At 35.1% G+C, this 24,126-nt stretch overlaps 1 pseudogene; it reads right to left on the bottom strand.

Annotated features, from left to right (window-relative positions):
• Positions 1-8,046: 8,046 nt before the first annotated feature.
• Positions 8,047-23,634, bottom strand: LOC112860797 (protein SET-like; annotated as a pseudogene).
• Positions 23,635-24,126: the final 492 nt, after the last annotated feature.

The following is a 24,126-nucleotide window of genomic DNA, read 5'->3' as shown; positions in this document are numbered from 1 at the left end:
CTTGGTTCCTGCATTTGAGCCACATTGGGCTGTGCGCTGTTAGTGCAGAGACTGCTTCAGATCCTCAGTCCCTCCCTCTCTCCCCTGCTCATGCTCTCTGTCTCTCAAAAATAAATAAAACATTTAAAAAAGAAGTCTCCCTGCACCAAAAAAAAAAAAAAAAAATCCCAGAAAGCATGTGACATACAGTGCACATTGAGATCAGTAAAAGGCATGTTGTTGCATAGTTGGCAATGTCTTTTTTTTTTTTAAGTTTATTTATTTTGAGCGAGTCAGAGAAAGCATGAGTTGCGGAGGGTGAGAGAGAGAGCAAGAGAGAGAATCCCAAGCAGGCTCCTTTCTGTCAGTGCAGAGCCCAACATGGGGCTTGAACCCATGAACTGTGAGATCATGACCTGAGCCAAAACCAAGAGTCCCCTGCTTAACTGACGGAGCCATCCAGGCACCCGCATAGTTCACAATGTCTAAACAAGCTATCATGCTCACAGTAGTCATAAGAGTTAACTCTGAATGTTGAACCAAAATAAAACATATTCTCCTTACAAATGTTGTGGCATATATGTATATTTTTCATTGATATTGTTTGATATTTTTTCATAGTGACTGAGCCATCCAGGCACCCCAATAGAGACATATTTAACAAGACATTTGTAGACTCTGAATACGTGCATAATGGAGGAAGTGGGTGTTATACTAGAATGTATAGAAAGGGCACCTAACATAATTTGGAGGCTTGGGAATTTATTCCCAGTATATATAATATCTACCTTGATCATGAAATGTACATCATAGTTTGTCAGGTGATTACTGAACGAAGTTCAGGAGGACCAAATCTGATATGAAAAAAGTGGAAGCAAGAGAGCAGATTAAGGTCAGGCAATTTAAAAAATGTTGTCATGGCCAATGAAATGAGACAACAATGTCCCTTCTGGAAGCACAGGAGGGACCACATGTATTTTAAAGCATAATACAGAAAAAAATACTCATTAGAACAATAGAATTTCAAGACATAAGAATCATGAACTGTTGAGAATTTTAGATAGTTATATCTAATTTTCATAGCATATTCACGCATTCAGAATGTTTCATGTCAGTGTAACAAACTCCATTCTTATTATAAAAAGGATTTTCAATGTCAAAGAACGTTCTCCTGATGAAGTTGATAAAGGTGAGCAAAAGTTTTGCAGGTAATCTAAACCTACTTTTATAAAAAAAGTCAATGTATAGTCATAATCTGTAGTCTTTATTCATTAGCTATACTTTTTATATAGCAACATTTTCACAGATTATAAATTAACTGTACACATTGAATTAAGTTCTTTGCAGAAATGAGGTACACTTTTTTTTTTAATGAGTCATGAAGATATTTTCAGGTCACTTGTAGATGTGTGGTTTGTTTTTGGTTTGCAATTGGGATGACAAAGCTAAGATTTTGATTTTAAATGTTTTAGAAACTACTCATTTTATATTTTTATATTTTTATAATCTTCCAAATTTTCTTATTATAAATGGTGAACTGGACAAGTGTTTTAAGTCTGCTTTTGCTAATCCTACCAAAATGATACATTAATCTTGCAAAGGCTTTTATCGCAAGGAGATGAAAGCATTAAAAAACTGAGGTTGAGGAAAAAAAAATGTTGAACCCAATGAGAGAGTGAGAGTCCTGAAAATCAACTATTTTTCCCCCAGGAACTTTTAGTGGTTCCATGATTATAAGAACCAAATACCTTGAAAGGGGAGTGTTAAAATAGCCTCAAACCAATGGATTGGTGAAATCTTTTAAAGAAGCCCCTAGATTCTCTAGGCATCTTACATTTCTCAGGGAAAAGACTGGATATTTCTTTTCTGGAGAAGCTGAAAACATGGGAGTCGTGGACTACATTCATATATATTGCAGTATTGTGTTTGCTTTTTGTCATTCAATTTTGTTTATTGGGTTGAGGGTGTTTTTTTCTTTAAGTTGGGGAGCCTGACTTGATCTTTTTCTTTATAGTTTTTGAGTCATCATCATGGGTAAAATATTATTTATCCATTTATCTATCAAAATACACAGGTTGTTTCTAAATCGTGCATATTATAAATAATGCGCAATGAACATGAGGGTACAGATTTCTCTTAGAGGTAGCAATTTAATTTCCTTTGAACATATACCCAGAAATTAGATTCCTGGATCATATGCTAATCTATTTTTAAATTTTTGAAGAACTTCCCACTGTTTTTCATAGTGCCTGTACCAATTTACATTTGCACTAACAGTGTACAAGAGTTTCCCTTTCTCTATACCCTTGTCAACATTTGTTATCTTTTGTATTTTACATAATAGCCATCTAATAGACATAAGTTGTTGGTTTATTATTGTTTTGATTTGCACTACCTTGATGATTAGTGAAATTGAGTATCTTTTCATATACCTATATGTTGGCCATTTTATATGCCTTCTTTGGAAAATGTGTATTGAAGCCCTTTGCCCATTAAAATCAGCAACTATTTATTGTATTTTTTTTTTTTTTTTAGAGAGAGAGAGAGCATGAGTGACAGGGAGGGGCAGAGAGAGAGAGAGAGAGAGAGAGAGAGAGAGAGATTGATTGAGAATCTTAAGCAGGCTCCATGCTCAGCACTGATGTGGGACTCAGTCCCACAACCCTGGGGTCATGACCTAAGCCGAAATCAAGAGTTGGAAACTCAACCAACTGAGCCACCCAGGCACCTCTAATTTTTGTATTTTGACATTGTATCCTGCAACTTTACTGAATTCATTATTCATCACTATTAGTTCTAAATTTTTGATGGAGTCCTTAGCTTTCTATATACAAGATCATGTCTTCTTTCCAAAAAGACAATTTAACTAATTCCTTTCTGATTTCAGTGACTTTTATTTATTTTTCTTGCCTAATTGCTCTGGCTTGAACTTAAAGTATTATGTTGAAGTGATGAGAGTGAGTACACTTGTTCCTGATCTTGGAGGAAAAGCTTTTAGCTTTTCACCATTGAGTATGGTGTCAGCTTGGGTTTGTCAAATATGGAATTTTTTATTGACATTAAAAAAAAATATTTCATAGTTGCCCCATATATGGTGCCACTGGTGGCTTATTATATGTAAAGAAAAGAATGAAAATAAAAGAAAGCCTCACAGTAAGTCTCATCATCATGAAAATTCAGAGGACTGAGAAAGAGAAGATAGTAAAACTTGGGGAGAAAAAACAACTTCTAGTATCAAAATTACCACAGAATTCTCTATGGTAACTCTGGAATCTGGAAGGAAATATTTAACACAATTGTAGTGGAGGAGGGTGAAGAAACATAAATAGACATAGGTTTCTATATAGCATTTGAACGGGTAGAGTGACAACACCAGTAGACTGTGTTTATTAGTGTATCTGTTTGTATAGATTTTAAGTGGTTGTTCTATTATTATCGGCTAGTATTATTGGCTAGTAATTAAATTAGTAATTAAATTAAAAGAAAATTAAAGTTGAAGGAAGTTTAGGTAGTCCAAAATAAGGTAGGTAAAAGAAAACAGAGAAACAAAAACTAGAACACACAGCAAAACAAGCCGACTTAAATTCTAAAGTATTAATAATTACATGAAATGTAATTTTATTAAATACCAATGAAAAGAAAAAGATTGGCAGAGTGAATTTGAATACATACTCCAAGTATCCACAAAATAAACTCAACTTCAAATAAAACAATATAATCGAATTGAAACTAAAATGATGGAAAAAAACGTATAACATGCAAATAAAATTTAAAAAAAAGCTTGAAAGATCTTCAAATAAAGTAGTCTTCAGAGCAAATAAAATTACCAGAGACGTTAAGGGATATAATATTATGATGAAAGGGACAACCCTTCAAGAAGACATAGCTGTTCTATATATGTACCAAGCATTCAAGCTGCAAAATACAAAGCAGTTTTATGTGGATTCAGCTGCTGATTATATGCTATTTAATATAGACAATCAAAAATTTATAATATAATTATTGATTGTATCCAAATATTCAAATATTTATATAATTTTCCTCATGCATTAATTATGTGGTAGTGTTGTTTTATTCTTGGTGCTTGATTTTTTTAAAAAATAAAAGCAAAGCAACATTTTCAAAGATCTCTGGTGTTAAGCTGTCACCTGATTTACAGTAGTTGCAGAATTCCTGGACAGTTAGAAAGCTTTTTCAGTAAAGGTACCAACTTCAGAAAATGATGTGAAATAAGTGCTTTTAAGAGCTAAAAGCAGCGGCCACATGGAACAAAAGAATGAATGGTGAGGGTTCTGTATGATGTTCATATTGAAGTTCTATTCTTTTATAGTTCAACAGATCAAATGTGATGAGCCACTTGTTACTAAATAAAAGGACATGGGGCTTTCACTTTCACAAAGCCAAAGAATCCAATTGGTCTTTCTTTTATAAGTACTACGAGGGATTAAATATTTGGATTGAAAAAAAAAAGAAAAAGAAAAAAGAAAAAAGCGACATCCTAACTTCTGCCACCAGCTATGGGTTGTGAGTTACTAATGCCCTACATAAAATAAAAGGCACCTAAAGGTGCTATAGTATTGTAATTTCCCATTTTGTCACCAAGAGATGAAGTTCTCTTAGATAAAATATGAATAAGGACACCTGATTTTTTTCCACTATCTTCTGATTCTGAATTTGTCAACTGAATAAAGCATACTACAGTTTCCATTATTATCTCTGTGAGATTAAATTTCCTTAACTGTAATAGTTTATTCTTCTAAGTTCATGTTTTCAAATCTTAGAATTAATAGTCTATATATTATCCTTTATAAAATATGTAATAAATATTACCAAATATCTTTGTAAAATATCCATGTTTTTGCCCTCTTTCTCTATTCCTCAGTCCAGCATCCTCTCTGACCTCCTTGCTGATTCTTGAACACACCTTATAACCTGACAAACAAGTAAATATCACTCTACTTCCAATACTCTATAATTGTAACTTTCTCCTCTTCCCAGTATTCCTGAACTCACTTTCTTTGCATCTTGTCCTACAAGACACTTACTATCTTCAATATAAATTTTTATAATATATTTTTTTTTATTTTTTAGTGTTTTATTATTTATTTTTGAGAAAGAGAGATAGAGTGTGGGTGGGAGAGGGGCAGAGAGAGAGGGAGACAGAGTCCAAACAGACTCCAGGCTCTGAGCCAGCACAGAGCCTGACACGGGGCTTGAACTCACAAGCTGTGAGAGCATGACCTTAGTCAAAGTCAGATGCTTAACCGACTGAGCCACCCACATGCCCCATTTTCAATATATAATATTTTATTTATTACGTCCATTTTGCTTATTGCATATTTCCCACTAATGGAAGGTAAGTTACTTGAAGGCAGGGGTGTTCATCTATCTTGATCACAGATACAGATCTAAGTCTCCTCTACAGTTCCTGGCATAGGATGGGTACTCATAAAATACATTTGAATGAATGATGTTGTAAAATATAATATACTCATTTGAATGGATTATAGGAAAATGTTTCACTTAGAGTCCTGCTTCGTATTTTGCATAACCTGCATCTGTCATGTCTTCTGTAAACAATAATGTGCTTAGTGTCTTCTCCTCTTACTTAACTTAATATTTTTGTTACTTATCTTCCCATAAACTGCAAAAGAACAAATGACTAACATAGCTTTCTTAAATATAAATAATAATATATATGGCCAAGTCACATACAGTCTCTATCACAACTTCAAGAGCTGTTTAAAATGATAGAGCTATACTGTATATTTCAAGATCATTTGCAGATCTAAGGTTTGGGATCATTTATATATACATTTATATGTAATGCAAGTATTATAAATCTATGATATATAATTACAGCATGTAAATAAATATATATTTATAATTTTGATTAAAATACTCACTAAAATATCTTTATAAGAGAACTATTTCATCTATAGCATCGTACTGGGTATCTATTTGAGATGAAATGTTTAAGTATGCTTCCATTCATAAACTCAGCATACATGTATTGAGTATCTACTAAGTGCTGAGCATTTGACTATGGTACAGAAGCACACAAGACAGGCAAGACTGCTATCCTCATGAAACTCTTATTTGGAGGGATTAAAATAAAAATATTTGGAAATAAAATAAAAATAAATGGAAATTTCATTATAATAATATAAAATTCAGATACAAGAATCTTTTTTTTCCCAAAGGAGAAATGGCTAAAACTAATGTTTCTAAGGAGACATGCTATTAGTAGATGGATTTTTGAAGGATAATGTAATATATATGTACATTTTATTAGAATAAAATGACACAATATTTTTGCTTCTTTACAGATAGTGTTGTGGTTATTTAATCACTTTAAAATTTCTTTTTGAGATTGCAATATTGTGCTGCCTGCTGTCCAATGCCTAAAAGAAATTGCTTCATATATTTTGTTCAGTTTCATTTTTGATTATACATCGAGGGTTATTGAAATACCAATTATTCCATCATAGCCAGAAGAAGAGGTATCTACTTTTTCATAAAATAAAATTTTATGTGATATTGTTTTTGTAGAAAAAAGTGTACAATTTTTGAAAAATGTTTCAAAACTACCAAGTAGACATGAAGAAGCCATGTTATTCTGACAAGTAAAGCCACATGAAGTACATATAGTTTCATAGAAAGGTGACCTGAGGCAGGACAGATCCAGTAAGAGACCATATGAGAAGCAGTTGAAGTTATATAAACAAGCAATGATTAGGATGTCAAAAGGGCAGTAGTTGTAGGAATGAAAAGTAATAGCATGTTCAATATTGTAATATAAAAATGTAATATAATTTGTCATTTCCAGTATATTTCAGCATTTGCGATATACAAAACTACAGTGATTTGGAAATGCCTGGAGCAGGACTGTGTTGTCATAAGACTATTTATATTAACACAGAGCATGGAATTTTAAACCCAACTAATAACCGTGACAGTTCTAAAGTCCCTTAGGGTTCCCAAATTGTTAAAAATGTTTCCTCAGTCCTTATGCTATTCCATGAGTCTATATATTGCAATTTATCTTTATAGGCTAATTAGAGAAGTAAGATTTACAAAGGACCAGAGGTCAAATCAATGTGGTAGAACACTATAATTTGTTTCACTGGGTCATATTGGTGAGTTGTGATCAAGAGTGAGAAAATTATGGTTGAAACTATTTTTGGTGACAGATTAACACTCAGAGGATTAGAACTTTAGATAAGCCACTCTGCTAAAGTAAGCAAGTGAGCAGGTCATTGACCAGTACATAATTAATGTTATAGGCTACAGGTATTGACAAATGAAGATATGAGCCCATTAGTTTCTGAGAAATTACAGATCCAGGGCTCATGACTTTTACTCCAGATACTATCACAATGCCCAATTCATAGTTTGAATGCAGTACATTGTTGCTCACTATCAAATGAATGCTCTTTCTCTTCTAAAAAACAAAACTAAACAAAAACAAAAAGACAAAAAGGTCTAATGAGAGATGCGAATCACATTGTTAGAAAAGGTTCACATTTTCCTAATAGCTGTTCTCCTCACTGGATATTCATGTAACAAGTACTAGGTCAATTGGATTATATTTGGGATTACTCAAACTTCTTTGTGTGACCTGGTGATAGCCATTCTTAGTTAAAATGATGATAAGGTTGTGTGTTTCATGGAATGAAAAGGTCCCTTCTTTGGAATAGCTATTAAGCCTGGCAGTACAAGATCAGTGAATTCATGGTCGTGAGCCCATTCCTGCATATCTTTTTTCTGTAAAGTAGGTCCTCTGTGCAATTGAAGTATTATCTGATGCCAATAGGTCAAATAAATCTTTGGATACACTGAGGCTGTGCATATATATATGTATATATATGTATATACATATATATGTGTGTATATATATGTATATATGTATATGTATATATATGTATGTATATATGTGTGTGTGTATATATATATATATATATATGTATGTATATGTATGTGTATATATATGTATATATCCAGATACATACATAAACTTTGAGAACAAACCAGTGGTCATTTATCATCAAGCTGCTGTTGGTTTCCTCAGGAGATGATGCCATAGCCTGCAACTGTTTCTCTTCCTAGCAAATTGAACACTGGCTTAGCTATAGTGAGACTAGCAGTGGTAATACGAAAGCATGAGCCAATGCTGTTGGATGCTGGCATTGCCTTCATGGCTGCCACCATGGCAACTTCCTTCATGTGCCTGCTATGCCAGGCTGGCAGTTGCCAATTACAAAGGCTTTCAAAAGTCCCTTTGCTGGGTCATTTTGGCTTTTTAGTGGATTGGTCCTTTTTCAGAGGTGGACACATTCTGGTTGAACATAATATGTGACACACTTTTACATCATTTGCCTATGTATAAGACCTCTTTTTTTTTCTCAATATTGCAATACTTTATCGATCCAGGATCCTGAATAACTTCTCTGACATTTTCTATTGTCTGTGACTCTATTTTTATTCTCTCCTGAGGCCACTACTCTGTCCATGTAGAGTGGATGACCATGTTCACAGTCTGAAGTTATGCCCACTGAGAAGATTTTCCTTTGTCACTACTTTTCAAGGCTAACCATTATAGTAGTATAATTCAATTGTTATTGATTTTGACTTGCACCCTCATACTGAGACAAACCATCAATAAACCAAATAAGGATTTCTTACCCTTTTTTGTCTAATCGTAAGAGAGCCCCATAGACACAAGATGAAGAAAGGACACTGGTGCCACAATGGTGGGGATCATGGGCGTGTAGGCTTCCTGCACATGTGTCTGACTTGTTTACTCTACCACTCATTGTAATGCATTACACATATAGCACTTCACTCATTATTAGTGTTTCATTGATGTTTATGGACTATGCAGATAGTTCATATCTCTTCTGACTAACTGATGGCTAAGATGGAAGAGCTAACAGAGCACTGGAACAAAACTGCAAGTTTCATTTATTCCATGTGGATGTGAACTGGTTTTATTTATATTTTCTTAGAGGGAGAGAAAAGAGTAAATTTTTCAGATCAGCCACACATCCTATGACTGAGGCTGTATCAAATTTTAGCAAAGGTATTTGAGGTTTGGACTACAGTTAGGTTGAACTTGCAGTAGTATACAGACATCATCCAGTACCCATCCAGCACCAGTCAGACTGGTGAATCAAAGGACCACTATCCTTGCCCCTTGTAAATTATTGAGGGTAACAATTGTGTTTTCTAAGCCACATGGGATGCAACATAAAATTTTTGAATTACTTTCTTATCCATGAAAGAGTAGTTTCTGAAGACTTGCCCTAAAATTTCCTTCCAAGATAATTCTTCGGACTTAAGAAACGTAGTGATAAAATGGCAACCATATCCTCAAGATAAGGTCTGTAGCCAGCCCCTTGGCCAGGATCTATTTATTACCTCCCCTCCCCACATATTTACCAAATATACTCCATATATAATAGAGAAGGGGCACAATGACATGATAATGCTTTAGGTCTCCAGGTGCTAGTGTCAACACAGACCCTATTTCTAACATACCTCAACCTGTTTGGCAATCTACTCCCCAGTCCACAGTTACCAGAGGAAATGACTAAGGGATTCTTTAGTGAAGGACTAGTGTATCCATTTTGTGTGTAATAGATAAGGTTTTGCACAGTCCTTTCTCCTGCATAACTATCTCTTCCAGCAATGGTTTCAATGTCTGATAACTGGCTTAACACTTGAATCTTGGCAAGGGGTCATGACTCTTAAAAGGACTAAATGTTTTCAGCCACCTGAGCTCCCATCCTTGATTTCTTCTGTTAGCACAAATTGAATAGTAACTTGTTGGCTGCCCACCTGTCTTTTTCCTGAGGAGGTTGTGTTCCATAGCATATGGTTGTGAACTGCATTCATTATCCTTTTCATGCTACATCCTCTTGGCTATTACTTAAACCTTGTCAGTCATTATTATGATTGGTTGTGATCACTTCTCTTCTGGGGGTGAAACACTTAAGCCTGGCCTCTATTTTCTTGCTATTAGTGAGACAAGTTCTTTTTTTCTTTTCTCTTTTCTTTTCCTTTTCTTTTCTTTTCTGACATACATAGATGTTATATACATATAAATGTTTCTTTATTGATGCAAGATTCCTGACCAGTATAGAGTGATGCATTTATTAAACAGAAACCAGTGCAGAAACTACTACATACCACCTGTCTAGACAGGTTTTGGTTACATTGTACCTATTGATGGAATAGTCCATCTAGTAAAGTTTTATATGTCAAAAAGCTTTGAATTTGAGCAAGGTGTCCATTAATTCACCTCTGAAAAAGTTAAGTGGCATTTAATTTTGGCTAATATATTTTATAGCATTAAAAAGCTTATGCTTAGCTTAAGCTAAATTTCTCAAAATGTTATTCTATGCACAATAGCCCTTAGCAGACAGAGTCTGTCATTGCATCCAAATTCACACAGATGAGTCTCATTTGAGAAATATATGCTAAATAGCTGGTACTTCGAGACAAAAATACTTATAACTTGAGTTTCTTATAGTCAACACAGACTTCTTCCTCTGAGTGTCTGTCTTGGCCACATTTCAGAGTGAAAGTGAAGACATACCAGCAGTGTCCCTGTGTAACTTGGAATTAAATCACCAGATCTGTCTGATGGTAAAGGTGGCACTATTACCAGGTAAATAAAGGCCCATTTAAAAAAAAGCCAATTTGATGGGGCACCTGGGTGACTCAGTTGGTTAAGTGTCTGACTTTGACTTAGGTCATGATCTCACTGTTTGTGGGTTTGAGCTCCGCATCAGGCTCTGTGCTGACAGCTCACAGTCTGAAGCTTGCTTTGGACTCTGTCTCCCTCTCCACCTCCCCCAACATGCTCTGTCTCTGTCCCTGTCTCTCTCTCTTTCTCTCTAAATAAATAAATAAAAAATTTTAAAGCCAATTCAAGATACAAATCAAGGATGGATACACTACATTCAGAACTGAACTTTGATGGATCTGGTATCCTAACTAATGTGGTAAGTTTTAGAAACTGGTGGCAAATTTTACCCATGATGTTCTCAAGCTGAGAAGACATTAATCCATTGATTCAAATCCCTTACTGCATCCACATAGCTCTGAGGTCATCCTGCAAATTGGGAATCAAAAACTACAGAGTTAGGGTAACAAAGTTTGACAATATGTTATACAAGTCAAATTTGCAAAGACATATTAAGTATATCTGTTCTGAGAGGAAAGCATCAAATTCTTTGTGTACATTTTGGTAGTTTTATTGTAACAAAGACCTGGTACACTTCTAACGTTTAAAACTGAGCATCATCTTTCCTATCTAGTGAAACAAAAAAAAAAAAAAAAATTAAAAATAAATAGGAACAAAATTACGGTAGAGTATGTCTATTTCAAATAAGATTCTACAGATTCTACTGATTTGTCAATTGGGTGGCAAGGTTCATGTCATCATTAAGAGAGAATTTGATTTCAAAATTGTCATTTTAAACTGCAAGGATGTCAAACATCATAATTTAACATGCCAAAGAAGAAACCATGTTTTAAAAATGCCCACTTAAACCACCCAAATATCTCAAACCCACTGTTTGCTGACCTTCTGTAACCCCAGTTCTTAAGTTTTTTTTTTCTTTCTTTCTTTCTTTCTTTCTTTCTTTCTTTCTTTCTTTCTTTCTTTCTTTCTTTCTTTCTTTCTTTCTTTCTTTCTTTTCTTTCTTTCTTTTTGTAACCAAGGGAAAGAAGACAAATACACGTTGGTAAATGATAACTGTCCATTTTCACATAGAGAGGCAGTGTGATTTCTGGGCCCAATACACAGAGGAAAGAGAAAAACAGAGTTCTATGCACTACTGTACAGGAGCCTCGTATCCTCCAGATTCCAGCAGAAATAAGGAAGCAGAGGGATTTCTTTTTTCCCATAGAGCAGGGTGGTGTAAATTCCATAGTTTTTAATTGAGACAGGAAGAGATAAAAACGAATTTGGAACAGGAAGGGGTAGAGATTCTATTCCCACTCTATTCTGCTCAAGGTATACCCCACCCCTAAATAAGTAGAGAACCATGATAAAATGGAAAGAAAGGAGACCTCAAAAATAGAGTCACAAGGCACAAGAGGAAGAAGGAATGAAAGAAACAAAAACAATTGTGACTCATTTCTCTCATCATTCATGTCAGAAACTATATAGTAATGGATTTGGCCAAGTAACTCTTTGATGACCTCTCCTAACTCATTTGCACCTGCATCAGAATGGTCAGTAAACCAGGGTAAGAAAGGCTCTGGTTCCTCATGCTGTCTCTTCCTGCTGGCTTTATTTTGTGTTTGACTTGAAAATTTTGGTCAGGGGCACCTGGGTGGCGCAGTCGGTTAAGCGTCCGACTTCAGCCAGGTCATGATCTCGCGGTCCGTGAGTTCAAGCCCCGCGTCAGGCTCTGGGCTGATGGCTCGGAGCCTGGAGCCTGTTTCCGATTCTGTGTCTCCCTCTCTCTCTGCCCCTCCCCCGTTCATGCTCTGTCTCTCTCTGTCCCAAAAATAAAATAAACGTTGAAAAAAAAGAAAATTTTGGTCAGATCCTTTCCAGATTTCCATTTGATTTCAGCGGACTTTGAACATGGATTACTACTTTCATTCATATGAAATTCTTTGGAGAGAACTTTATTTTGGAAGTAAGGGTTTTCATCAAAACAAAAATCTATTCTGTAACCTGATTTAATATCTCTAAATTCTGTCACTTCTACTCTTGTATAAAAGTGCCTCCCCAAGCAGGCAGACAACATCCAGCTTGTGGATGTTGACAAATGCGATTCCCCCCAAATGTGGGATTATGGTGCTTAATTCCAGCCTCTTCTGGGGAAAAAGAAAAGAAAAGAAAGGAAAAGAAAAGAAAAGAAAAAAGAAAAGAAGATTGTCAGAGGTTTTTTTATATTTTTGTTTTACTCTCAAAATCTCCTTACTGGCTTGTTCATTAAATCTTTTTCATTTGTATTTCATCAGTATGTTCACTTGCTTTTTACTGTTCTTTTTCTGAGGTCTTTATTCCAGTGTGGCTGGAGCAGAGCTCCTTTTTAGCGACCCTGATGGCGGTGCCTACGTGGTGCTGTTCTTCATGGGGGTTGAGAGAAGTGCAGCAGGGAGGGGACAAGAAGGGAAGGTGAAAAGGGCGGCAGCTTCCCTGAGCCACACTGCAGCGCGTGAGACTCGGCCCCGCCTCCTCCCAGGCGCTGGCTGCGCGCGCAACCCTCCCAGCCTGCCCTGCGGCGCAGGGAGGAGCACCGCGTGCCGCTAGCCTGGTTCCTGCTTTTGGAGGTTTGGCGACAAAGTGACAGCTGGCCGGTTTGGCTCCTCCCCTCACTCCCAGCGCTCTGGCTCTCCCTGTTTTTCCTCTCCTAGGAACCACCTCCTCCTCACGGCAGCAGCGAGGGGTCCTGTGTTATCTTAAAGTAGGTGTTATTTCTCTTAATTTTGAAAAATTAAGTGTTTTTATCGGAGTAAGAAAACTTAATATGAGGTCTACCTCTCAACAAATTTTAAAGTGTACAGTGCAGTATTGTTAACTATAGGCATAACATTGTGCAGTATATTTCTAGAACTTATCTTGAATAGTGAAACTTTATAGCCTTTGAACAGCAACTTCCCATAATCCTTCTTCCAGCCCCTAGAAACCACCATTTGTTTGTTTCAGAGTTTGGCTATTTTAATACTTGATACAAATGGAATCATTCCTGATTTGCCTTCCTGTGACTAGCTTATTCCACTTAGCATTATGGCCCATAGGTTCATACATGTTGCTGTAAATGGTGGGATTTCTTTTTTGTGTAAGCCTGAATAATATTTTGCATGTAAATGCCACATTTTCTTTATCCATCAATTCTTCCATGGTATCAAAAGTTCAGAAACAGCACAAAACCAGTGAATCACCAAAATGGAATTTGTTGAAGCTTATTGCGCACACACCAAAAAGATAGTTTGTGAATTGAGAGTACTCAAGCCAAAACATGGAATAAAACTCAGGGGTATGTTGTTATAAAGCAGCTTATATAGTGAGAAGGCATTAAATGTTTATTCTTTACAGAGATTGGTTATAATATTGTAATTTCCCAAAATGATAGGTAAGTTGGTCAGTAATTACCTTATATTAACCTTGGGAGACAGTGTAAGTTTTGCCCATGATTTCCAGAGGCATAAATAAGAAATGACCCAGGTCAAGCTAGTTTTGTAAAGTAAGTTAAATTATACTTTGTATGACTAAATTGGTTTTCTCTGCTCATAGAGTTTTCAAGTTTGTTTTGATTTTAACAGTGGATATTTGGGTTGTTTTCATACCTTGGCTATTGTGAATAATGCTGCAGTGACCATGGGAGTGCGGGAGTTGAATTCAATTCTTTTGGATACATACCCAAAAATAGGATTGCTAGAGCAAATGATAGTTCTATTTTTAATTTTTTTCAGGAAGCACCATACTGTTTCCCATGGTGGCTATACCGTTTTATAATCCACCAGCAACATACATGGTTACAAATTTCTCCACATCCTCACCAACACTTGTTATTTTTTTATTTTTGATAATAGCTGGCCTAAGAAATGTAGAATGACATCTCATTATGTTGTTGATTGCCATTTCTCTGATGACTAGTAATATTGAGCTTCTTTTTATATACTTGTTGGCCATTTGCATATCTTCTGCAGAGGAATGTCTATTAAGATTCTTTGCTCATTTTTTAATCAGGACGTTTGGCTGGTTTTTGTTGTTTTGGGGGTTTTCTTCTGTTTTTTGTTTGTTTTTGCTATTGACTTGAGGTCTTCTTTATGTGTTTTGAACATTAACCCCATATGAGATATATGGTTTGCAAATATTTTCTTCCATTCCATAGGTTGTCCTTTCCTTGTGTTTGTGGTTTTCTTTTCTTTGTAGAAGCTTTTTGCTTTCATATAGTTTCATTTGTCTATTTTTGCTTCTAATGTCTATTCTTTTAGTGTCACATCCAAGAAATCATTGCCAACAAGACTAATGCCATAAAGCTTTTGCTATGTTTTCTTATAGAAGTTTTATACTTACAGGTTTAATGTTTAAGTCTATAATCCATTTTAGGGTGCCTGGGTGGCTCAGTCAGTTGAGCATCCGACATGGGCTCAGGTCATGATCTCTTGGCTCATGAGTTCCAGCCCCACATTGGGCTCTGTGCTGACATCTCAGTGCCTGGAGCCTGCTTCGGATTCTGTAGCTCCCTCTTTCTGTGCCCCTTCCCTGCTCACTCACACTCTGCCTCTCTGTCTCTCTGTCAAAAATAAACATTAAAAAAAAAAGTCTTTAGTCCATTTTGAGTTGATTTTTTGTGGATGGTATAAGACACCGATTTCATTCTTTTACGTATGAGTATCCAGTTTTCCGGCACCATTTGTTGAAGAGACTTTCCTTTCTCTCTTATGCGTTCTTGACACTCTTGTCAAAGAAGAATTGACAGAATATGCCTGTCTCTGGAACAGTCCATGAACTTGGGGCATTCTCTATTTATTTGTGCCTTCTTTAATTTCTTTCAGCAATGTTTTATAATTTTCAATTTACAAATCTTTTACATTCATAATTATATTTACACTGAAGTATCTTTTTCTTTTCAGTGCTATTGCAGGTAGGATTTTTTCTTAATTAAAATTTTTTTTTAGGATTTTATTTTTTATTGTTGAGAGAGTGAGCGAGCGAGCAGGTGAAGGACAGAAAAAGAGGGAGACACAGAATCCAAAGCAGGCTCCAGGCTCTGAGTTGTCAGCACAGAGCCTGACGCGGGGCTTGAACCCACAACTGTGAGATCATGACCTGAGCCAAAGTCAGGATGCTCAACCAACTGAGCCACTCAGGTGCCCCAGATTTTTTTTTTAATTTTTAAAAATTTTCCTAATTTTCTAATTTTCAGATAGTTGGTTTTGATGTATAGAAATGTAACTGATTTTTGTATGTTGATATGGAATCCCGTAACTTTACTGAATTCATTTATTGATTCTAACCCTTTTTTTTATTGAAGTCTTTAGGGTTTTCTATATACAAAATCATGTCATCTGCAAACAGAGGTAATTTGACTTCTTTCCAAATTAGGTATAATTTATTTATTTCTCTTGCCCAGTTGCTCTAGCTAGGATTTCCAGTACTGTGTGATACAGAATTAGTGAGAAGGGGTATCTTTGCTTTGTTCTTGATTTTAGAGAAAAAGCCTTCAAGTTTTCTACATTGAGTATGATGTTAGTTGTAGAGTTTTCATATATGGCCTTTATTATTTTGTTTTAATTTTCTTACATTCCTAGTTTGTTGAGAGATTTTATAATAAAAGTATTGAATTTTTCTCAAATATTTTTTTTGTATCTTTTGAAACGATCATGTGATTTTTAACCTTCATTCCGTTAATTTGCATTTGCATGTTTGTTAATTTGCATTTTTTGAAGCATCTTCACATCCCAGAGATAAATCCTATTTGGTCATGGTGTATGATCCTTACAATAGTGTCAGTGAATTCAGTGTGCTAACATTTTGTTGAGGATTTTTGCATCTATGCTTATAAGGGATGTTGGATTTTGTCGTCCGTCCTTCCTTCCTTCCTTCCTTCCTTCCTTCCTTCCTTCCTTCCTTCCAGTGTCTTTGTCTGGATTTGCTATCAAGGTAAATCTGTCCTCACAAAATGAGTGATAATATTTACTCCTCTTCATTTTTTTGGCCAAGTTTGAGAAGGATTGGCATTAAATCTTCATTGATGTGTTTAGTAGAATGCAGCAGTGAGATTTTTCTTTGTAGGGAGGTTTAACTAGTGTTTCATTCTCCTTACTCATTATTGATCTGCACATTTTTCTTTTTTATTTCTTCACAATTCAGTCTTGATAGGTTGTGTGTTTCTAGGAATTTATCCATTTCCACTAAGTTGTCCAATTTGTTGGTATACAGTTGTTCATAGCAGTTTCTTGTGATCCTTTTATATTTCTATGGCATCAGTTGTAATGTCTCTTTTATTTCCAATATCTTTTGAATTTTCACCCTTTTTTCCCAGTTTGGCCAAAAATTTGTCTATTTTTTAATTTATCTATTTTGTAAGCTTGATATTTTTCTATTTTTCTGTTATCTGTTTTATGTCTGTTCTGTGTAAAATTTTCTTATATTAGCTTTAGGCTAGTTTGTTGTTCTTTTAGTTCTCCAGGTGTAAAGTTAGGTTGTTTATTTGAGTTTTTTTTTAATGTGGACATTTATCACTGTAAACTTCCCTTTTAGTACTGCTTATACTGCATCCCATACATTTTGATATGTAATGTTTTCATTTGTCTCAAGATTTTTTTCTAATTTGTCTTGTGATTCCTTGTGTGTACTGTTGGTTTTTCAAGAGTGTGTGGTTTAATTTTTACATATTTTGAATTTTCATGTTTTCTTCTGCTGTTGATTTCTAGCTTCATTTAATGGTAGTTGGGAAAAGATTCCTGCTGTGATTTCAATCTTTGTAAATTTGTTAAGACTTTGTTTTTAACCTAACAATGATCCGTACTGAAGAATGTTCCATGTGTGGTTGAAAGGAATGTATATGCCCCTGCCATTTGGGTAGAATGTTCTCTGAGCATATCTGTTAGGTCCATTTGACCTATAATGTTGTTCAAGTTCTCTATCTCCTTATTGGCTTTGTATCTGGATATTCTATGCATTATTGAGGGTAGTGTCTTGAAGTGTCCTATTATTATTGTGTGTCTGTTTCTCTTTTCATTTCTGGTAGTGTCTGCTTTATATATTTAGGCGCTCTGATGTTGGGTGCATATATATTTATAATTATAAATAAATTCATCTTCCTGGTGAATTTACCTTTTTATCATTATATAATGTTCTTTGTCTCTTGGGGCAGATTTTGACCTAAAATAATTTTTTTTTTTTCTGACAGAAGTATAGCCACTGCTGTTCTCATTTGTTTGCAGTATTGATGGAATTATTTATAAGTGTTGAATTTAACATATTTCTACCCTTGGGTTTTGGAAAATGTCAAGTTAAGGCAGAAATCACAAGGAAAAAAGATACTAAGTAGATCGAGACAATGTGATAAATTAAGGATTAGAGAGATATCAATTTGAGTGGAATAGGCAAAATAATCATGATGGAAGAGATCATAGGTAGCATACAAGAGAAGAATCCTGCTTCATAGACGAAAGGATAAAACAGCTCAATGGGGAAATGCATTAAAATTCTATTACCATTTTGATTAAAAAGCCTATCTATTTATCTTTTCTTTGGCTATTTACCCTGACATTTAATTTAGCATAAGTTTAAAAAAGTAATACCAATATGGAAACTGACAGCTACTTTTTTGCCTGTGTTATCAGAACCCAAAAAGCTTTGTTGTGAAATATCATGTAGTACCCCCTTGGGGAATTCTGTCTTCATATGGCTTATTTATGTTTGTGCATGCTTTGAGTTACAGATGTTCAGCACACACACATGCACTGAATAAATGCATTATCATAAAACAGCAAAACTATTCTTACTCGCAGATAGAATTGACTGCTTGTTGTTACTGGTTTCAGATGGGTACTATGCAAACCTTTGTAATAGCCCCTTTGATAATTTAGTAAACTTACTCATTTGAATACATTCATGTACCCAAGTACTGTTAAAGTATACTGTATTTTCCTGGAGGGCAAGACCTGAGTCCCATCATTGTGGTTTTCTTAGAAATGTCAGCATATTGCTAAATCAATGAGTGCTTATTAAATGAATGAAAAGAAAGAATGAATAAAATTTTAGCTGTGACATGAAAACTTTGCCTTTTGTAATTTTCTTAAACTTTCTAATAATGCATTATTATTTTAAGTGGGTTTTACACTGGAATGAAAATCATTTGGCCTGCATAGGAAAAACATAAAAGTACAGTCCAGAGTAGAAGGAAATTAAATGTTCATTTCACATCTGTAACATCAGTCGTGTTGTCAGACTGTGGTAGTATTGAAGTGGGTAAAACACATCGCTTCTTGGCCTTTTGGCTAAGATCAAGTGAAGTGGGTAAAACAACAGTTTCCTCAGGTATTCTCCAAAATATGTCCACTTTTTTTTTAATGTTTATTTATTTTGAGAGAGAGACAGGGGAGAGGAGCATTAATGGGGGAGGGGCAGAGAGAGAGGGAGAGAGAAAGAATCCCAAGCAGACTGTGTGCTGTCAGCACAGAGCTGGAAGCAGGGCTAGATCCTACGCACTGTGAGATCATGACCTGAGCTGAAATCAAGAGCCGGATGCTTAACTGACTGAGCCACCCAGGCATCTCAAAATATGTACACTTTCTAATTTGCTTTCTACTATCTCTTTTTCCTGTATACTAACCTAGAGCAATATATTCTTGTTGGCTGAATTGGTATTTATAGTTTTGAATAATTTAGGAAACAAAGAGGTGGACTATATGACATTTTAAGCTGCTTCTATATCATATTTCCAAGAATGAAAAAGACAAGTTATGGAAACGATAAAGAGAAAATAAAACTTTTAAAATATTTTTAGGTTTTCATGTAATCTTATATTTTTAGAAAAGAGAAATGAATTTTTATGTTGAAATAAAACTGCAGTACTATTACAATATTTGAAATAGACCAGATGTTTATTTGGTTGGTTTATTAAAATTTGATTACTCATGGATATTATCACTGATAATTTGGCTTTCTATTCTATGAAAAAAAATTTAATGAACTGAAAAGTTTTCATTGAGCTTTGCAAATTGCTGGGAGTTGGATTCTCTCTAGAGACCGTGTCTTATCACAGCACATCAACTGAAAGTGTAAATATCTAATACACTGAACTGTCTACAACCGCACAGCCTCAGCAGTGTTAGGTCCAGGGCAAATTGTTAGAGAAATGGAGGAAGAATTTAGATAACTTGAATGGGATATCGTTTGGCATAGGACACATCACTCAGTTCACTCAAATATTTTAAAAAATACATTCAACAATAAATATAAAGGGTATATAGTTTTATAATTTCATGTTAACTTATGTTTTAGGAAAGAGAAATAAATTTTATGTTGATAAAACAGCAATGCTATTATAATATTTGAAATAGACCAGACATTTGTTTTGTTGGTTTTATTAAAATATACAAATTTGAGGAAATTACACAACACACTCTTAAAAAATCAGTGTGTCCAAGAAGATATCACAAGGGAAATTAGAAAATAGAGACAAATTAAAATGAGAACACAGCATCCCAAAACTTATGGGACACAGAAAATGCAATGTCAAAGAGGAAACTTATAGCTATAAAAGCTCACATTAAAAAAGAAGACAGGTCTTAATTTAAGGTGCCTGGGTGGCTCAGTCAGTTAAGCATCTGACTCTTGGTTTCGACTCAGGTCATGATCTCATGGTTCCTGGGTTTGAGCCCCACATCAGGCTTCATTCTGACATTGCGGAGCCTGCTTGGGATTCTCTCTCCTTCTCTCCGCCCCTCCACTACTTGCTTTGTCTCTCAAAATACGTAAATAAAACTTAAAAAATAAATAAAAAAGACAGGTCTTAAATCAATAAACTATCTTTGTAACTTGTGGACGTAAAGGAAGAGGAACAAACTAAATACAAAGCTAGATAAGAAGGAGGAAATAATAAAAATTAGAGCAGACTAGGGGCTCCTGGGTGGCTCAGTTGGTTAAGTGTCCGACTTCAGCTCAGGTCATGATCTCACGGTCTGTGAGTTTGAGCCCCGCGTCGGGCTCTGTGCTGACAGCTCAGAGCCTGGAGCCTTGAAACAGGAGCCTTGATTCTGTCTCTCTCTCTCTCTCTGACCCTCCCCCATTCATGCTCTGTCTCTCTCTGTCTCAAAAATGAATAAACGCTAAAAAATATTTAAAAAAATTACAGCAGACTAAAATAGAGAAAACAATAGAGAAAATCAACAAAACCAAAACTTAGTTCTTCAAAAATATCAACAAAATTGACAGATTGTTACCTAGATTGACAAAAAAAAGAACACTTAAATTACTAAAATCAGTAATGAAAATGGAGGCATTAGTATCTATTTTACAAAAATAAAAAAATATATATGAGATTATTTTCAAAAACGGTGCCAACAAATTGGATGACCTTGATGAAATGGAGAAATTTCGGTAAATACAAAAGCAAGAAAGCCTGAGGGCTCACACTTTATTTTAAAGTTAATACAAAGCTATGGTAATCAAAGCATAGTGGTACTGAGCCCAAAATTAACTCTTGCATATGTGGCTAAATGATTTTTGACAAGGGTACCAAGACAACTCAATGGAGAAAGGACAGTCTCTTCAACTGGAGAAAGCTGGATATCCACAGTGTAGAAGAAAAAGGCTGGATCCTTACTTAAAGTTACATACCAAAATTAACTTAAAATGCATCCCAAGCTCTTTTTGTAACACCTAAAACTATAAACGTCTTAGAAGAAAACATAGGGGAAAAGATTCACAGCATTGGATTTAGTAGTGATTTCTTGGATCTGATACCAAAGGCAAAGGCGCACACACACACACACACACACACACACACAAATAAATAAATATAATAATTAGACAAAGCAGATTAATGAAAATTTAAACAGATAATATCAACAGAGTAAAAGCCAACCTACAGAATGGGAGGGAGTATTTGCAAAGTAATAATGGGAATATTTGCAGAGTAATAATGGGACAGAATATTTGCAAATTGTATATCTGATATTACTATTCCGAAAATACAGAAACCCCTAAAACTCAACAACAAAAAACCAAACACCTGCATTAAAAAATGGACAAAGTACGTGACCGTAAATTTCTCTAAAGAAGATATGCAAATACACACTAAGCACATGAAAAGATGTTCAATGTCACTAAATACTACAGAAATGACAATGAAGACTGTAATGAGATACGTCTTCATACCCATTAGGATCGGTACTATGAAAAACAGAAAATAAGAGTTGTCAAGGATTTGGAGAAATTGGAAGTCCTGTGCACTATTTATGAGAACCTAAAATGACACAGCCACTGTGGAAAACATTGGGGTGGCTCCTCAAAAAAGTTAAAAATAAATTTACGGAATGATTAAGTGATCCCACTTGTGGTATATACTCAAAATTTGAAAGCAGGGTGTCAGAGATATCTGCACTTTGATATTTATAGCAGGTGTATCAACTGTAGTTAAAGTGTGGAAGGAAGTCAAGTATCTGTAGGTAAATAGATAAGCAAACTGTGATGTATGCATACAATGGAATATTATTTAGGCTTTAGAAGAAGGAAATTCTGACGCACTACGACGTGGAGGACCCTTGAGGACATTAGGAAATAAGTCAATCACAAAAAGACAAATACTGTATGTGTCTACTTATATGAGGTACATAGTGTAATAAAATCATAGTCAGAAAGTAGAATGATGGTTGCCAGAGGCTGAGGAGAAGGGCGAATGGGAAGCCATTGTATAATCTGTATAGATTTTCAGTTTTTTGAGATGAAAATAGTTTTGGAGATGGATGGTAGTTGATGGTTGTACTATAGTATGAATTTACCTGATATCACTGAATTATACACTTAGAAATGCTTTGATGATGAATTTCATGTTTTTGTATTTTATCACAATTTTTTTTAATTGAAAGAAAAAGATGATTAGGGAAATTTGAGTAGGGAATGGTTATTAGGTGAAATCTACAAATTAATCATTGTGTTAGAAGAATATAGAACAATATTTTGGTTATGTTAGAAAATATTATGTTTTAATGATGAATACTGAAGTATTTAGGAGTGAAATGTCTTGGTATCTTTAATATACTTCAACACAACAATGAAATAAGATAATTGTGACATAATGTCAGCAACTGTTAAATCTAAGTGATGTGTACAGGTATTTATTATACTGTGCTCTCTATTTTTTGTTTAAACATCTCCATAATACAAATTTTAAAAAATATTCCATCATTTGTAGAGTTTATATACTCCATGAGTTTGTCCTTTATGTGTGTGTGTATGTATTATATGTTCATAGAAACAACATGTTCAGAAATAAAACATGAGAGAAGTAAATACTATTTCTTATCACTCAAAGACAATTCTTGCTAATACTGTAACATATATCTTTAAATTTTTTTCTGTGCTTATTTGGTTATGAACAAAACAATTTTTTTGTGGTAAACTCTTTGTAAATATCATTAAAATGTTCCAGTAAACTTCCTTGTAATTATTTTCTGGTATATGGATAGAGAAACTCCCTGGAGTGGGATTGTTGGCTTAAAGAGTATGCATATTTGTGGGGCGCCTGGGTGGCGCAGTCGGTTAAGCGTCCGACTTCAGCCAGGTCACGGTCTCGCGGTCCGTGAGTTCGAGCCCCGCGTCAGGCTCTGGGCTGATGGCTCAGAGCCTGGAGCCTGTTTCCGATTCTGTGTCTCCCTCTCTCTCTGCCCCTCCCCTGTTCATGCTCTGTCTCTCTCTGTCCCAAAAATAAATAAACGTTGAAAAAAAAAAAAAAGAGTATGCATATTTGTAACTGTAATTGATGCTACCAGGTATATTCCTAAGAATGTTATAACACTACATGTATTAGTTCTTGATTTTTAAGGATGCAAATATTACATATTCTTGGTATTCAGACACATGATTTGCAGTGAAAACTTTTCAGTGTACATAAGACACTAGTGTTTCTGCCTGTAACAGATGCTGTTGCATTGCCCAGACGCCATTTACCGGGCCTGGACACTAATTTCCCTGCAGTAATAGCTGTTGCCTGTTAGTAGCTCACATCTGCACCCTACTGTGGAGGACGGTGTTGGGCTGATAAGAACTATATTATTCAGAGATGCTTGAAAGATAGACTCTCTGGCAACCTTCATGGGTTATGGGCCGCAGTGGTCAATGACCAACCCAAAAGGTGATAGCCGTGCCAAACACGATTTTCTGGATATGATGGCTTTACGTAATTCACATAGGAGTATTGTCCCTGGATTTAGGGTGATGCTGGATATCTCGTAAAGTCACATTTTTGTTTAATTCAGGGTGGGTGAACTTTACCTCTATAGAGAAAAATAGTAAATATTTTAGGCTCTTTAAGCTATGTGATCTCAAGCTACAGGTATTATAACATTGTAACAGTGGCATAGAAACAGACATACAGAGCAGTGGAATAGAATAGAGATCCCAGAAATAAACTCATACCTATATGGTCAATTGATCTT

This window comes from Puma concolor, chromosome A1, assembly GCF_028749965.1.
Source record: "Puma concolor isolate L17-30 chromosome A1, mPumCon1.1.hap2, whole genome shotgun sequence".
Classification (NCBI taxonomy): Eukaryota; Metazoa; Chordata; class Mammalia; order Carnivora; family Felidae; genus Puma; species Puma concolor.
Note: the sequence above shows the minus strand (reverse complement) of the source record. Positions and strands in the feature narration are given on the sequence as shown.